The sequence below is a fragment of the Temnothorax longispinosus genome, unplaced genomic scaffold (genome assembly GCF_030848805.1).
Source record: "Temnothorax longispinosus isolate EJ_2023e unplaced genomic scaffold, Tlon_JGU_v1 HiC_scaffold_22, whole genome shotgun sequence".
In the NCBI taxonomy this organism is placed as follows: domain Eukaryota; kingdom Metazoa; phylum Arthropoda; class Insecta; order Hymenoptera; family Formicidae; genus Temnothorax; species Temnothorax longispinosus.
In genome coordinates this window covers 107,447-124,399 of record NW_027270036.1, presented here as the reverse complement: position 1 = coordinate 124,399, position 16,953 = coordinate 107,447, and the positions used below count along the sequence as shown (strand labels likewise).

Genomic DNA, 16,953 nt, shown 5'->3' with positions numbered 1-16,953 from the left:
TCGGCAGTTCTCGCTGGAGTTCTGGTGGCCCCCGAGGAGTTCTATCGAAAACTATTAGGGTCCGAAGCGCTCCTCACGACCAATATACTTAAAAGCTACAGCCCTTCAAAGTACCGCGCCTAAAATAAAAAAATTATTTACCGGAGTTCGCGTGGAGTTCTGGTGGCCCCCCGAGGAGTTCTATCGAAAATATTAGGGTCCGAACGCTCCGACCAATATTTTAAAAGTTACAGCCTCTCAAAGTACCGCAACTCGAAAATAGTTCTAAGTCCCGAGGGTAATTTTTTTTTCTGAACTCGGCAGTCTCGCTGGAGTTCTGGTGGCCCCAACGAGAGGTTCTATCGAAAACTATTAGGGTCCGAAGCGCTCCGACCAATATATTAAAAGCTACAGCCCTCTCAAAGTACCGCGCCTAAATTAAAAAATTATTTTACCGGAGTTCTCGCTGGAGTTCTGGTGGCCCCCCGAGGAGTTCTATCGAAAACTATTAGGGTCCGAAACGCTCCGACCAATATTTTAAAAGTTACAGCCCTCAAAGTACCGCAACTCGGAAATATTCTAAGTCCCGAGGGGTAAATTTTTTTTCTGACTCGGCAGTTCTCGCTGGAGTTCTGGTGGCCCCCCGAGGAGTTCTATCGAAAACTATTAGGGTCCGAAGCGCTCCGACCAATATATAAAAGCTACAGCCCTTCAAAGTACCGCGCCTAAAATTAAAAATTATTTACCGGGGTTCTCGCTGGAGTTCTGTTGGCCCCCCGAGGAGTTCTATCGAAAACTATTAGGGTCCGAAACGTCTCGACCAATATTTTAAAAGTTACAGCCTCTCAAAGTACCGCAACTCGAAAATATTCTGTCCCGAGGGGTATTTTTTTTTCTGGAAATCGGCAGTTCTACGCTGGAGTTCTGGTGGCCCCCGAGGAGTTATATCGAAAACTATTAGGGTCCGAAACGCTCTCGACCAATATTTTAAAATGTTACAGCCTCTCAAGTACCCGCAACTCGAAGAATATTCTGTCCGAGGGGTAATTTTTTTTTCTGAAATCGGCAGTTCTCGCTGGAGTTCTGGTGGCCCACCGAGGAGTTCTATCGAAAACTATTAGGGTCCGACGAAAACCCGCTCCGACCAATATTTAAAAGTTAAGCCCTTCAAAGTACCGCGCCTAAAATTAAAAAATTATTTACCGGAGTTTTCGCTGGAGTTCTGGTGGCCCCCGAGGAGTTCTATCGAAAACTATTAGGGTCCGAAACGCTCCGACCAATATTTTAAAAGTTACAGCCCCTCAAAGTACCGCAACTCGAAAATATCTAAGTCCCGAGGGGAATTTTTTTTCTGAATCGGCAGTTCTCGCTGGAGTTCTGGTGGCCCCCGAGGAGTTCTATCGAAAACTATTAGGGTCCCGAAAGTACGCTCCGACCAATATATTAAAAGCTACAGCCCTTCAAAGTACCGCGCCTAAAATTAAAAAATTATTTTACCGGAGTTCTCGCTGGAGTTTTCTGGTGGCCCCCAAGAGGAGTTCTATCGAAAACTATTAGGGTCCGAAACGCTCCGACCAATATTTAAAAGTTACAGCCTCTCAAAGTACCGCAACTCGAAAATATTCTAAGTCCCGAGGGGTAATTTTTTTTTTCTGAATCGCAGTTCTCGCTGGAGTTCTGGTGGCCCCCGAGGAGTTCTATCGAAAAATATTAGGGTCCGAAATACGCTCCGACCAATATTTAAAAGTTACAGCCCTTCAAAGTACCGCGCCTAAATTAAAAAATTATTTTACCGGAGTTTCGCTGGAGTTCTGGTGCCCCCCGAGGAGTTCTATCGAAAACTATTAGGGTCCGAAGCGCTCCGACCAATATATAAAAGCTACAGCCCTTCAAGTTACCGCGCCTAAAAATTAAAAAATTATTTTACCGGGAGTTCTCGCTGGAGTTCTGGTGGCCCCCGAGGAGTTCTATCGAAAACTATTAGGGTCCGAAGCGCTCCGACCAATATTTAAAAGCTACAGCCTCTCAAAGTACCGCAACTCGAAATATTCTGTCCCGAGTACTTTTTTTTCAGAAATCGGCAGTTCTCGACTGGAGTTCTGTGGCCCCCGAGGAGTTCTATCGAAAAATATTAGGGCCGAAAGCGCTCCGACCAATATATTAAAAGCTACAGCCCTTCAAAGTACCGCGCCTAAAATTAAAAAATGATTGTACCGGAGTTCTCGCTGGAGTTCTGGTTGCCCCCCGAGGAGTTCTATCGAAAACTATTAGGGTCCGAAAAACGCTGCGACAATATTTTAAAGTTACAGCCCTCAAAGTACCGCAACTCGAAAATATTCTAAGTCCCGAGGGGTAATTTTTTTTTCTGAAATGGGCAGTTCTCGCTGGAGTTCTGGTGGCCCCCCGAGGAGTTCTATCGAAAACTATTAGGGTCCGAAGCGCTCCGACCAATATATTAAAAGCTACAGCCCTTCAAAGTACCGCGCCTAAAATTAAAAAATATTTTTTACCGGAGTTCTCGCTGGAGTTCTGGTGGCCCCCCGAGGAGTTCTATCGAAAACTATTAGGGTCCGAAACGCTCCGACCAATATTTTAAAAGTTTACAGCCTCTCAAAGTACCGCAACTCGAAAATATCTGTCCCGAGGGGTAATTTTTTTTTTTCTGAAATCGGCAGTTCTCGCTGGAGTTCTGGTGGCCCCCCGAGGAGTTCTATCGAAACTATAGGGGTCCGAAACGCTCCGACCAAATTTTAAAAGTTACAGCCCTCAAAGTACCGCAACTAAATATTCTGTCCGAGGGGTAATTTTTTTTCTGAAATCGGAGTTCCGCTGGAGTTCTGGTGGCCCCCCGAGGAGTTCTATCGAAAACTATTAGGGTCCGAAACGCTCCGACCCAATATGTAAAAGCTACAGCCCTTCAAAGTAACGCGCCTAAAATAAAAAATTATTTTACCGGAGTTCTCGCTGGAGTTCTGGTGGCCCCCCAAGGAGTTCTATCGAAAACTATTAGGGTCCGAAACGCTCCGACCAATATTTTAAAAGTTACAGCCCCTCAAAGTACCGCAACTCCGAAATATCTAAGTCCCGAGGGGTAATTTTTTTTTCTGAAATCGGCAGTTCTCGCTGGAGTTCCTGGTGGCCCCCCGAGGAGTTCTATCGAAAACTATTAGGGTCCGAAGCGTCCGACCAATATATTAAAAGCTACAGCCCTTCAAAGTACCGCGCCTAAAATTAAAAAATTATTTTACGGAGTTCTCGCTGGAGTTCTGGTGGCCCCCGAGGAGTTCTATCGAAAAACTATTAGGGTCCGAAGCGCTCCGACCAATATTTAAAGTACAGCCTCTCAAAGTACCGCAAATCGAAAATATTCTAAGTCCCGAGGGGTAATTTTTTTTTCTGAAATCGGCAGTTCTCGCTGGAGTTCTGGTGGCCCCCGAGGAGTTCTATCGAAAACTATTAGGGTCCGAAGGCGCTCCGACCAAATATATTAAAAGCTACAGCCCTTCAAAGTACCGCGCCTAAAATTAAAAAATTATTTTACCGGAGTTCTCGCTGGAGTTCTGGTGGCCCCCCGAGGAGTTCTATCGAAAACTATATTAGGGTCCGAAACGCTCCGACCAATTTTTAAAAGTTACAGCCCCCAAAGTACCGCAACTCGAAAAATTCTAAGTCCCGAGGGGTAATTTTTTTTCTGAAATCGGCAGTTCTCGCTGGAGTTCTGGATGGCCCCCCGAGGAGTTCTATCGAAAACTATTAGGGTCCGAGCGCTCCGACCAATATATTAAAAGCTACAAGCCCTTCAAAGTACCGCGCTAAAATTAAAAAGATTTTACCGGAGTTCTCGCTGGAGTTCTGGTGGCCCCCGAGGATTCTATCGAAAAACTATAGGGTCCGAAACGCTACGACCAATATTTTAAAAGTTACAGCCCTCAAAGTACCGCAACTCGAAAATATTCTAAGTCCCGAGGGGTATTTTTTTTTCTGAATCGGCAGTTCTCGTGGAGTTATGGTGGACCCCGAGGAGTTCTATCGAAAACTATTAGGGTCCGAACACGCTCCGACCAATATTTTAAAGGCTACAGCCTCTCAAGTACGCAACTCTAAAATATTCTGTCCAGGGGGTAATTTTTTTCTAGAAATCGGCAGTTTCTCGCTGGAGTTCTGGTGGCCCCCCGAGGAGTTCTATCGAAAACTATTAGGGTCCGAAACGCTCCGACCAATATTTGAAAAGTTACAGCCCTTCAAAGTACCGCGCCTAAAATTAAAAAATTATTTTACCGGAGTTCTCGCTGGAGTTCTGGTGGCCCCCCCGAGTTCTATCGAAAACGATTAGGGTCCGAAACGCTCCGACCATATTTTGAAAAGTTACAGCCCTTAAAGTACCGCAACTCGAAAATATTCTAAGTCCGAAGGGGAATTTTTTTTTCGAAAAGCGGCAGTTCTCGCTGGAGTTCTGGTGGCCCCCGAGGAGTTCTATCGAAAACTATAGGGTCCGAAGCGCTCCGACCAATATTTAAAAGCTACAGCCCTTCAAAGTACCGCGCCTAAAATTAAAAATTATTTTACCGGAGTTCTCGCTGGAGTTCTGGTGGCCCCCGAGGGGCTATGCGAACAATATTAGGGTCCGAAACGCTCCGACCATATTTTAAAAGTTACAGCCCTCAAAAGTACCGCAACTCGAAAATATGCTAAGTCCCCGAGGGGTAATTGTTTTTTCTGAAATCGGCAGTTCTCGCTGGAGTTATGGTGGCCCCCGAGGAGTTCTATCGAAAACTATTAGGGTCCGAAACGCTCCGCCAATATTTAAAAGTTACAGCCCTTCAAAGTACGCGCATAAATTAAAAAATTATTTTACCGGAGTTTCGCTGGAGTTCTGGTGGCCCCCCGAGGAGTTCTATCGAAAACTATTAGGGTCCGAAGCGCTCCGTACCAATATATTAAAAGTTACAGCCCTTCAAAGTACCGCGGCCTAAAATAAAAAATATTTTACCGGCGTTCTCGCTGGAGTTCTGGTGGCCCCCGAGGAGTTCTATCGAAAACTATTAGGGTCCGAACACGCTCCGACAATATTTTAAAATTACAGCCATCAAAGTACCGCAACTCGAAAACTATCTAAGTCCCTGAGGGGTAATTTTTTTTCTGAAATCGGCAGTTCTCGCTGGAGTTCTGGTGCCCCCCGAGGAGTTCTATCGAAAACTATTAGGGTCCGAAGCGCTCCGACCAATATATTAAAAGCTACAGCCCTTCAAAGTACCGCGCCTAAAATTAAAAATATTTTACCGGAGTTCTCGCTGGAGTTCTGGTGGCCCCCCGAGGAGTTCTATCGAAAACTATTAGGGTCCGAAACGAAAACGCTCGACCAATATTTTAAAAGTTACAGCCCTCAAAGTACCGCAACTCGAAAATTTCTAAAAATTTTTTTTCTGACATCGGCAGTTCTCGCTGGAGTTCTGGTGGCCCCCCGAGGAGTTCTATCGAAAACTATTAGGGTCCGAAGCGACCTCCGACCAATATATTAAAAGCTACAGCCCTTCAAAGTACCGCGCCTAAAATTAAAAACAATTATTTTACCGGAGTTTTCTCGCTGGAGTTCTGGTGGCCCCCCGAGGAGTTCTATCGAAAACTATAGGGTCCGAAACGCTCCGACAATATTTAAAACGTTAAGGCCTCGCTCAAAGTTCAAAGTACCGCAACTCGAAAATATTCTGTACCGAGGGGTGTAATTTTTCTGAAATCGGCAGTTCTCGCGGGAGTTCCTGGTGGCCCCCGAGGAGTTCTATCGAAAACTAAAAACTATTAGGGTCCGAAAAATATTCTAAGCTTCCGACTGGTAGCCCTCCGAATTCTATCGAAAACTATTAAAAGCTTAAAGCCAGCCCTTCAAAGTACCGCGCCTAAAATTAAAAAATTATTTTACCGAAGTTCTCGCTGGAGTTCTGGTGGCCCCCCGAGGAGTTTCCCTATCGAAAACTATTAGGGTCCGAAACGCTCCGACCAATATTTTAAAAGTTTACAGCCCTTCAAGTACCGCGCCTAACTCGAAAAATATTCTAAGTCCGAGGGTAATTTTTTTTTTTTCTGAAATCGGCAGTTCTCGCTGGAGTTCTGGTGGCCCCCCGAGGAGTTCTATCGAAAACTGATTAGGGTCCGAAGCGCTCCGACCAATATATTAAACGCTACAGCCCTTCAAAGTACCGCGCCTAAATTAAAAAAATTATTTTACCGGAGTTCTCGCTGGAGTTCTGGTGGCCCCCCGAGGAGTTCTATCGAAAATATTAGGGGTCCGAAAAGCGCTCCGACCAATATTTTAAAAGTTACAAGCCCCTCAAAGTACCGCAACTCGAAAATATTCTAAGTCCAGAGGGGTAATTTTTTTTCTGAAATCGGCAGTTCTCGCTGGAGTTCTGGGGCCCCCCGAGGAGTTCTATCGAAAACTATTAGGGTCCGAAGCGCTCCGACCAATATATTAAAAGCTAAGACGTTCAAAGTACCGCGCCTAAAATTAAAAATTATTTTACCGGAGTTCTCGCTGGAGTTCTGGTGGCCCCCCGAGGAGTCTATCGAAAAACTATTAGGGTCCGAAACGCTCCGACCAATATTTTAAAAGTTACAGCCTCTCAAAGTACCGCAACTCGAAAATATTCTAAGTCCCGAGGGGTAATTTTTTTTTCTGAAATCGGCAGTTCTCGCTGGAGTTCTGGTGGCCCCCGAGGAGTTCTATCGAAAACTATTAGGGTCCGAAGCGCTCGACCAATATATTAAAAGCTACAGCCCTTCAAAGTACCGCGCCTAAAATTAAAAAATTATTTTACCGGAGTTCTCGCTGGAGTTCTGGTGGCCCCCCGAGGAGTTCTATCGAAAACTATTAGGGTCCGAAACGCTCCGACCAATATTTTAAAAGTTACAGCCCTTCAAAGTACCGCAACCTCGAAAATTATTCTAAGTCCCGAGGGTTTCTTTTTTTGTCTGAAATCGGCAGTTCTCGCTGGAGTTCTGGTGGCCCCCGAGGAGTTCTATCGAAAACTATTAGGGTCCGAAACGCTCCGACCAATATATTAAAAGTACAGCCCTTCAAAGTACCGCGCCTAAAATTAAAAAAATTATTTTACCGGAGTTCTCGCTGGAGTTCTGGTGGCCCCCCGAGGAGTTCTATCGAAAACTATTAGGGTCCGAAGCGCTCCGACCAATATATTAAAAGTACAGCCCTTCAAAGTACCGCGCCTAAAATTAAAAAATTATTTTACCGGAGTTCTCGCTGGAGTTCTGGTGGCCCCCCGAGGAGTTCTATCGAAAACTATTAGGGTCCGAAACGCTCCGACCAATATTTTACAAAAGTTACAGCCTCTCAAAGTACCGCAACTCGAAAATATTCTGTCCCGAGGGGTAATTTTTTTTTCTGAAATCGGCAGTTCTCGCTGGAGTTCTGGTGGCCCCCCGAGGAGTTCTATCGAAAACTATTAGGGTCCGAAACGCTCCGACCAATATTTAAAAGTTACAGCCCTTCAAAGTACCGCGCCTAAAATTAAAAAATTATTTTACCGGAGTTTCGCTGGAGTTCTGGTGGCCCCCCGAGGAGTTCTATCGAAAAACTATTAGGGTCCGAAACGCTCCGGACCAATATTAAAAGTTACAGCCCTCAAAGTACCGCCTCGAAAATATTAAAAAATTTTTTTAAAAATCGGCAGTTCCTCGATGGAGTTCTGGTGGCCCCCCGAGGAGTTCGTATCGAAAAACTATTAGGGTCCGAAAACGCTCCGACCAATATTTAAAAGTACAGCCCTTCAAAGTACCGCGCCTAAAATTAAAAAATTTTTACCGGAGTTCTCGCTGGAGTTCGGTGGCCCCCGAGGAGTTCTATCGAAAACTATTAGGGTCCGAAACGCTCCGACCAATATTTTAAAAGTTACAGCCCTTCAAAGTACCGCAACTCGAAAATTAAGTTCCGAGGGGTAATTTTTTTTTGTCTGAAATCGGCAGTTCTCGCTGGAGTTCTGGTGGCCCCCCGAGGAGTTCTATCGAAAACTATTAGGGTCCGAAGCGCTCCGACCAATATATTAAAAGCTACAGCCCTTCAAAGTACCGCGCCTAAAATTAAAAAAATTATTTTACCGGAGTTCTCGCTGGAGTTAGGGTGGCCCCACGAGGAGTTTTATCGAAAACTATTAGGGTCCGAAACGCTCCGACCAATATTTTAAAAAAAAGTTACAGCCCTCAAAGTACCGCAACTCGAAAATATTCTAAGTCCCGAGGGGTAATTTTTTTTTTCTGAAATCGGCAGTTCTCGCTGGAGTTCTGGTGGCCCCCCGAGGAGTTCTATCGAAAACTATTAGGGTCCGAACGCTCCCATGACCAATATTTTAAAAGTTACAGCCTCTCAAAGTACCGCGCCAAAATCGAAAATATTCTGTCACGAGGGGTTATTTTTTTTCTGAATCGGCAGTTCTCGCTGGAGTTCTGGTGGCCCCGAGGAGTTCTATCGAAAAACGATAGTAGGGTCCGAAACGCTCCGACCAATATTTTAAAAGTACAGCCCTTCAAAGTTACCGCGCCTTAAAATTAAAAAATTATTTTACCGGAGTTTTCGTGGAGTTCTGGTGGCCCCCCGAGGAGTTCTATCGAAAACTATTAGGGTCCGAAACGCTCCGACCAATATTTTAAAAGTTACAGCCCCTCAAAGACCGTAAATCGAAACATTCTAAGTCCCGAGGGGTAAAACTCGGCAGTTCTAGCTGGAGTTATGGTGGCCCCCGAGGAGTTCTATCGAAAAACTATTAGGGTCCGAAACGCTACGACCAATTATAAAAGTTACAGCCCTTCAAAGTACCGCGCCTAAAATTAAAAAACTTATGTGACCGGAGTTCTCGCTGGAGTTCTGGTGGCCCCCGAGGAGTTCTATCGAAAACTATTAGGGTCGAAGCGCTCCGACCAATATATTAAAAGCTACAGCCCTTCAAAGTACCGAGCCTAAAATAAAAAATTATTTACCGGAGTTCTCGCTGGAGTTTCTGGGTGGCCCCGAAGGAGTTCTATCGAAAACTATTAGGGTCCGAACGCTCCGACCAATATTTTAAAAGTACAGCCCGTCAAAGTACCGCAAACTCGAAAATATTCTAAGTCCCGAGGGGTAATTTTTTTTTCTGAACTCGGAGGTTCTCGCGTGGAGTTTGGTGGCCCCCAACGAGGAGTTCTATCGAAAAACTATTAGGGTCCGAAAACGCTTCCGACCAATATTAAAAGTCTACAGCCCTTCAAAGTACCGCGCCTAAAATTAAAAAAATTATTTTACCGGAGTTCTCGCTGGAGTTCTGGTGGCCCCCCGAGGAGTTCTATCGAAAACTATTAGGGTCCGAAGCGCTCCGACCAATATTAAAGCTACAGCCCTTCAAAGTACCGCGCTAAAATTAAAAAAATTATTTTACCGGAGTTCTCGCTGGAGTTCTGGTGGCCCCGAGGAGTTCTATCGAAAACTATTAGGGTCCGAAGCGCTCCGACCAATATTTAAAAGTGACAGCCCTTCAAAGTACCGCGCCTAAAAATTAAAAGGGGTATTTTTTTACGGAGTTCTCGCTGGAGTTCTGGTGGCCCCCCGAGGAGTTCTATCGAAAACTATTAGGGTCCGAAAGCGCTCCGACCAATATATTAAATAGCTACAGCCCTTCAAAGTACCGCCTAAAAATTAAAAATTATTTTACCGGCAGTTCTCGCTGGAGTTCTGGTGGCCCCCCGAGGAGTTCTATCGAAAACTATTAGGGTCCGAAACGCTCCGACCAATATTTTAAAAAGTTACAGCCCTTCAAAGTACCGCGCCTAAAATTAAAAATTTTTTTTTTTTTTTGGACCGGAGTTCTCGCTGGAGTTCTGGTGGCCCCCCGAGGAGTTCTATCGAAAACTATTAGGGTCCGAAACGCTCGACCAATATTTAAAAGCTACAGCCCTTCAAAGTACCGCGCCTAAAATTAAAAAATTTTTACCGGAGTTCTCGCTGGAGTTCTGGTGGCCCCCGAGGAGTTCTATCGAAAACTATTAGGGTCCGAAACGCTCCGACCAATATTTTAAAGTTAGCAGCCCCTCAAAGTACCGCAACTCGAAAATATTCTAAGTCCCGAGGGGTAATTTTTTTTCTGAAATCGGCAGTTCTCGCTGGAGTTTGGTGGCCCCCCGAGGAGTTCTATCGAAAACTATTAGGGTCCGAAACGCTCCAGACCAATATTTAAAAGTTACAGCCCCTCAAAGTACCGCAACTCGAAAATATTCGTCCCTAGGGGTAATTTTTTTTCTGAAATCGGCGCGTCAGTTCTCGCTGGAGTTCTGGTGGCCCCCGAGGAGTTCTATCGAAAACACATTAGGGTCCGAAACGCTCCGACCAATATATTAAAAGCTACAGCCCTTCAAATAGTACCGCGCCTCAAAAATTAAAAAGTATTTTACCGGAGTTCTGCTGGAGTTCTGGTGGCCCCCCGAGGAGTTCTATCGAAAAATATTAGGGTCCGAAAACGCTCCGACCAATATTTTAAAAGTTACAGCCCTCAAAAGTACCGCAACCTAAAATTAAAAAATTTTTTAACTGAAATGGGCAGTTCTCGCTAGGAGTTCTGGTGGCCCTCCCGAGGAGTTCTATCGAAAACATTAGGGTCCGAAACGCTCCGACCAATATTTAAAAGTTACAGCCCTTCAAAGTACCGCACACTCGAAATATTCTAAAAATTTTTTTTTTCTGAAATCGGAGTTCTCGCTGGAGTTCTGGTGGCCCCCGAGGAGTTCTATCGAAAACTATTAGGGTCCGAAGCGCTCCGACCAATTATTTAAAAGTTACAGCCTCTGCAAAGTACCGCGCAACTGCGAAAATTTTAGTCCGAGGGGTAATTTTTTTTTCTGAAATCGGCGTTCTCGTGGAGTTCTGGTGGCCCCCCGAGGAGTTCTATCGAAAACTATTAGGGTCCGAAGCGCTCGACCAATATATTAAAAGCTACAGCCCTTCAAAGTACCGCGCCTAAAATTAAAAAAATTATTTTACCGGAGTTCGCGCTGGAGTTCGGGTGGGGGGGGGGGGGGCCCCCGAGGAGTATCTATCGAAAAACTATAGGGTCCGAAACGCTCCGACCAATATTTTAAAAGTACAGCCCTCAAAGTACCGCAACTCGAAAATATTCTAAGTCCGAGGGGTAATTTTTTCTGAAAGCGGAGTTCCTCGGCTGGAGTTCTGGTGGCCCCCCGAGGAGTTCTATCGAAAAACCTATTAGGGTCCGAAAGCGCTCCGACCAATATTTAAAAGCTACAGCCCTTCAAAGTACCGCGCCTAAAATTAAAAAATATTTTGACCGGAGTTCTCGCTGGAGTTCTGGTGGCCCCCCGAGGAGTTCTATCGAAAACTATTAGGGTCCGAAACGCTCCGACCAATATTTAAAAGTTACAGCCCTTCAAAGTACCCGCGCTAAAATTAAAAAATATTTTACCGGAGTTCTCGCTGGAGTTCTGGTGGCCCCCGAGGAGTTCTATCGAAAACTATTAGGGTCCGAAACGCTCCGACCAATATTTAAAAGTTACAGCCCTTCAAAGTACCGCACTCGACTAAAATTCTAAAGGGGTTAATTGTTTTTTCTGAAATCGGCCAGTTCTCGATGGAGTTCTGGTGGCCCCCGAGGAGTTCTATCGAAAACTATTAGGGTCCGAAGCGCTCCGACCAATATATTAAAAGCTACAGCCCTTCAAAGTACCGCAACTGCGAAAATTTCGGTAAAGTCCGAGGGTAATTTTTTTTTCTGAAATCGGCAGTTCTCGCTGGAGTTCTGGTGGCCCCCCGAGGAGTTCTATCGAAAAACTATTAGGGTCCGAAAGCGCTCCGACCAATATATTAAAAGTACAGCCTTCAAAGTACCGCGCCTAAAATTTAAAAATTATTTTACCGGAGTTCTCGCTGGAGTTCTGGTGGCCCCCCGAGGAGTTCTATCGAAAACTATTAGGGTCCGAAACGCGCTCCGACCAATATTTTAAAAGTTACAGCCCCTCAAAGTACCCGCGCACTCGAAAATATTCTAAGTCCCGAGGGGTAATTAATTTACTCGAAATCGGCAGTTCTCGCTGGAGTTCTGGTGGCCCCCCGAGGAGTTCTATCGAAAACTATTAGGGTCCGAAGCGCTCCGACCAATATATTAAAAGGTCTACAGCCCTTCAAAGTACCGCGCCTAAAATTAAAAAATTATTTTAACCGGAGTTCTCGCTGGAGTTCTGGTGGCCCCAGGAGTTCTATCGAAAAACTATTAGGGTCCGAAAACGCTCCGACCAATATTTTAAAAGTTACAGCCCTTCAAAGTACCGCGCCAAAAATTAAAAAATTATTTTACCGGAGTTCTCGCTGGAGTTGCTGGTGGCCCCCGAGGAGTTCTATCGAAAACTATTAGGGTCCGAGCGCTCCGACCAATATTTAAAAGTTACAGCCCTTCAAAGTCCCGCGCACTCGAAAATATTAAAGGGGTAATTATTTTCTACCGGAGTTCTCGCTGGAGTGGGTCTGGTGGCCCCCGAGGAGTTCTATCGAAAACTATTAGGGTCCGAAACGCTCTGACCAATATATTAAAAGTACAGCCCTCAAAGTACCGCCGCCTAAAAAATAAAAAATTATTTACCGGAGTCTCGCTGGAGTTCTGGTGGCCCCCGAGGAGTTCTATCGAAAACTATTAGGTCCGAAACGCTCCGACCAAATTATTTTAAAAGTACAGCCTTCAAAGTACCGCGCCTGAAAATTAAAAAATTATTTTCTGACCGGAGTTCTCGCTGGAGTTCTGGTGGCCCCCCGAGGAGTTCTATCGAAAACTATTAGGGTCCGAAACGCTCCGACCAATATTTAAAAGCTACAGCCTCTTCAAAGTACCGCAACTCGAAATTTCATAAGTCCATGGGTAATTTTTTTTTCTGAATCGGAGTTCTCGCTGGAGTTTCTGGTGGCCCCCCGAAAAGTTCTTCGAAAACTATTTCCGAAGCGCTCGACCAATTCTTAAAAGCTACAGCCCTTCAAGTACCGCGCCTAAAATTAAAAAATTATTTTAACCGTAGTTCTCGCTGGAGTTTCTGGTGGCCCCCGAGGAGTTCTATCGAAAACTATTAGGGTCCGAAGCGCTCCGACCAATATATTAAAAGCTACAGCCCTTCAAAGTACCGCGCCTAAAATTAAAAAATTATTTTACCGGAGTTCTCGCTGGAGTTCTGGTGGCCCCCCGAGGAGTTCTATCGAAAACTATTAGGGTCCGAAACGCTCCGACCAATATTTTAAAGTTACAGCCCCTCAAAGTACCGCAACTCGAAAATATTCTAAGTCCGAGGGGTAATTTTTTTTCTGAAATCGGCAGTTCTCGCTGGAGTTCTGGTGGCCCCCCGAGGGTTCTATCGAAAACTATTAGGGTCCGAAGCGCCCGACCAATATATTAAAAGCTACAGCCCTTCAAAGTCCGCGCCTAAAATTAAAAATTATTTTACCGGAGTTCTCGCTGGAGTTCTGGGCCCCCCGAGAGTTCTATCGAAACTATTAGGGTTCCGAAGCGCTCCGACCAATATTAAAAGCTACAGCCCTTCAAAGTACCGCGCCTAAAATTAAAAAATTATTTTACCGGAGTTCTCGCTGGAGTTCTGGTGGCCCCCGAGGAGTTCTATCGAAAACTATTAGGGTCCGAACGCTCCGACCAATATTTAAAAGTTACAGCCCCTCAAAGTACCGCAACTCGAAAATATTCTAAGTCCCGAGGGGGGTAATTTTTTTTTCTGAAATCGGCAGTTCTCGCTGGAGTTCTGGGGGCCCCCGAGGAGTTCTATCGAAAACTATTAGGGTCCGAAGCGCTCCGACCAATATTTAAAAGCTACAGCCTTCAAAGTACCGCAGCCTAAAATTAAAAAATGGATTTTACCGGAGTTCTCGCTGGAGTTCTGGTGGCCCCCCGAGGAGTTCTATCGAAAACTATTAGGGTCCGAAAGCGCTCCGACATAAATATTAAAAGCTACAGCCCTTCAAAGTACGCGCCCTAAAATTAAAAATTATTACCGGAGTTTCTCGCGTGGAGTTCTGGTGGGGCCCCCGAGGAGTTCTATCGAAAACTATTAGGGTCCGAAGCGCTCCGACCATATTATTAAAAGTTACGCCCCTCAAAGTACCTGCACCTGCGAAAATATTCGAAGTCCCGAGGGGTAATTTTTTTTTTCTGAAATCGGCCAGTTCTCGCTGGAGTTCTGGTGGCCCCCGAGGAGTCTATCGAAAACTATTAGGGTCCGACAGCGCTCCGACCAATATATTTAAAGCTACAGCCCTTCAAGTACCGCGCCTAAAATTAAAAAATTATTTACCGGAGTTCTCGCTGGGAGTTTCTGGTGGCCCCCGAGGAGTTCTATCGAAAACTATTAGGGTCCGAAGCGCTCCGACCAATATATGAAAGCTACAGCCCTTCAAAGTACCGCGCCCGTAAAATTAAACAATTATTGTTACCGGAGTTCTCGATGGAGTTCTGGTGGCCCCCGAGGAGTTCTATCGAAAACTATTAGGGTCCGAAACGCTCCGACCAATATTTTAAAAGTACAGCACTCTCAAAGTACCGCAACTCGAAAATTTAAAGGCCGACGGGTATTTTTTTTTTCTCTGAAATCAGGCCAGTCTCGCTGGAGTGCTGGTGGCCCCCGAGGAGTTCTATCGAAAACTATTAGGGTTCGAAGCGCTCCGACCAAAGATATTAAAAGTTACAGCCTTCCAAAGTACCGCGCATAAAATAAAAAAATTTTTTTTACCGGAGTTCTCGCTGGAGTTCTGGTGGCCCCCGAGGAGTTCTATCGAAAACTATTAGGGTCCGAAACGCTCCGACCAATATATTAAAAGCTACAGCCCTTCAAAGTACCGCGCCTAAAATTAAAAAATTATTTACCGGAGTTCTCGCTGAGTTCTGGTGGCCCCCCGAGGAGTTCTATCGAAAACTATTAGGGTCCGAAACGCTCCGACCAATATTTTAAAAGCTACAGCCCTTCAAAGTACCGCGCTAAAATTAAAAAATTATTTTACCGGAGTTCTCGCTGGAGTTCTGGGGGCCCCCGAGGAGTTCTATCGAAAACTATTGGGTCCGAAACGCTCCGACCAATATTTAAAAGTTACAGCCCTCAAAGTACCGCAACTCAAAAATATTCTAAGTACGAGGGTAATTTTTTTTTTCGGAAATCGGCAGTTCTCGCTGGAGTTCTGGTGGCCCCCCGAGGAGTTCTATCGAAAACTATTAGGGTCCGAAGCGCTCCGACCATATATTAAAAGCTACAGCCTTCAAAGTACCGCGCCTAAATTAAAAAATATTTACCGGAGTCTCGCTGGAGTTCTGTGGCCCCCCGAGGAGTTCTATCGAAAACTATAGGGTCCGAAGCGCTCCGACCAATATTTTAAAAGTTACAGCCCTTCAAAGTACCGCGCCTAAAATTAAAAAATTATTTACCGGAGTTCTCGCTGGAGTTCTGGTGGCCCCCCGAGGAGTTCTATCGAAACTATTAGGGTCCGAAACGCTCCGACCAATATTTAAAAGTTACAGCCCCTCAAAGTACCGCAACTCGAAAATATTCAACCAGTAATTTTTTTTCTGAAATCGGCAGTTCGGCTGGAGTTCTGGTGGCCCCCCGAGGAGTTCTATCGAAAACTATTAGGGTCCGAAACGCTCCGACCAATATATTAAAAGCTACAGCCCGTCAAAGTACCGCGCCTAAAATTAAAAAGTTATTTTTACCGGAGTCTCGCTGGAGTTCTGGTGGCCCCCGAGGAGTTCTATCGAAAACTATTAGGGTCCGAAAACGCTCGACCAATATTTAAAAGCTACAGGCCCTTCAAAGTACCGCGTCCTAAAATAAAAAATTATTTTACCGGCAGTTCTCGCTGGAGTTCTGGTGGCCCCCCCGAGGAGTTCTATCGAAAACTATTAGGGTCCGAAGCGCTCCGACCCATATATTAAAAAGACTACAGCCTCTCAAAGTACCGCGCTCTAAAATAAAAAATTATTTTACCGGAGTTCTCGCTGGAGTTCTGGTGGCCCCCCGAGGGAGTTCTATCGAAAAAACTATTAGGGTCCGACAGCGCTCCGACCAATATATTAAAAGCTACAGCTTCAAAGTACCGCGCCTCTTAAAAATTAAAAATTATTTTACCGGAGTTCTCGCTGGAGTTCTGGTGGCCCCCCGAGGAGTTCTATCGAAAACTCTTAGGGTCCGAAGAGAAGCGCTCCGACCAATATATTAAAAGTACAGCCCTTCAAGAGTACCGCGCCTAAAATTAAAAATTATTTTTTTCCGGAGAGTTCTCGCTGGAGTTCTGGTGGCCCCCCGAGGAGTTCTATCGAAAACTATTAGGGTCCGAACCGCTCCGACCAATATTTAAAAGCTACAGCCCTTCAAAGTACCGCGCTAAAATTAAACCAAATTTTTTACCGGAGTTCTCGCTAGAGTTCTGGTGGCCCCCCGAGGAGTTCTATCGAAAACTATTAGGGTCCGAAAGCGCTTCCGAACAATATTTAAAAGCTACAGCCCTTCAAAGTACGCGCACTCGAAAATATTTAACAAAATTTTTTTTTCTGATCGGCAGTTCTCGCTGGAGTTCTGGTGGCCCCCGAGGAGTTCTATCGAAAACTATTAGGGTCCGAAGCGCTCCGACCATATATTAAAAAGCTACAGCCTTCAAAGAACGCGCCTAAAATAAAAAAATTATTTTACCGGAGTTCTCGCTGGAGTTCTGGTGGCCCCCGAGGAGTTCTATCGAAAAATATTAGGGTCCGAAACGCTCCGACCAATATTTTAAAATGACAGCCTTCAAAGTACCGCGCCTAAAATAAAAAATTATTTTACCGGAGTTCTCGCTGGAGTTCTGGTGGCCCCCGAGGAGTTCTATCGAAAACTATTAGGGTCCGAAGCGCTCCGACCAATATATTAAAAGCTAAGCCCTTCAAAGTACCGCGCTAAAAATTAAAAAATATTTAC

General features: G+C 45.2%; 1 pseudogene; it reads right to left on the bottom strand.

Moving 5' to 3' along the window:
* The window catches only part of LOC139823926 (uncharacterized), a 53,879-nt pseudogene that overhangs the window by 4,080 nt on the left and 32,846 nt on the right, over positions 1–16,953 (bottom strand).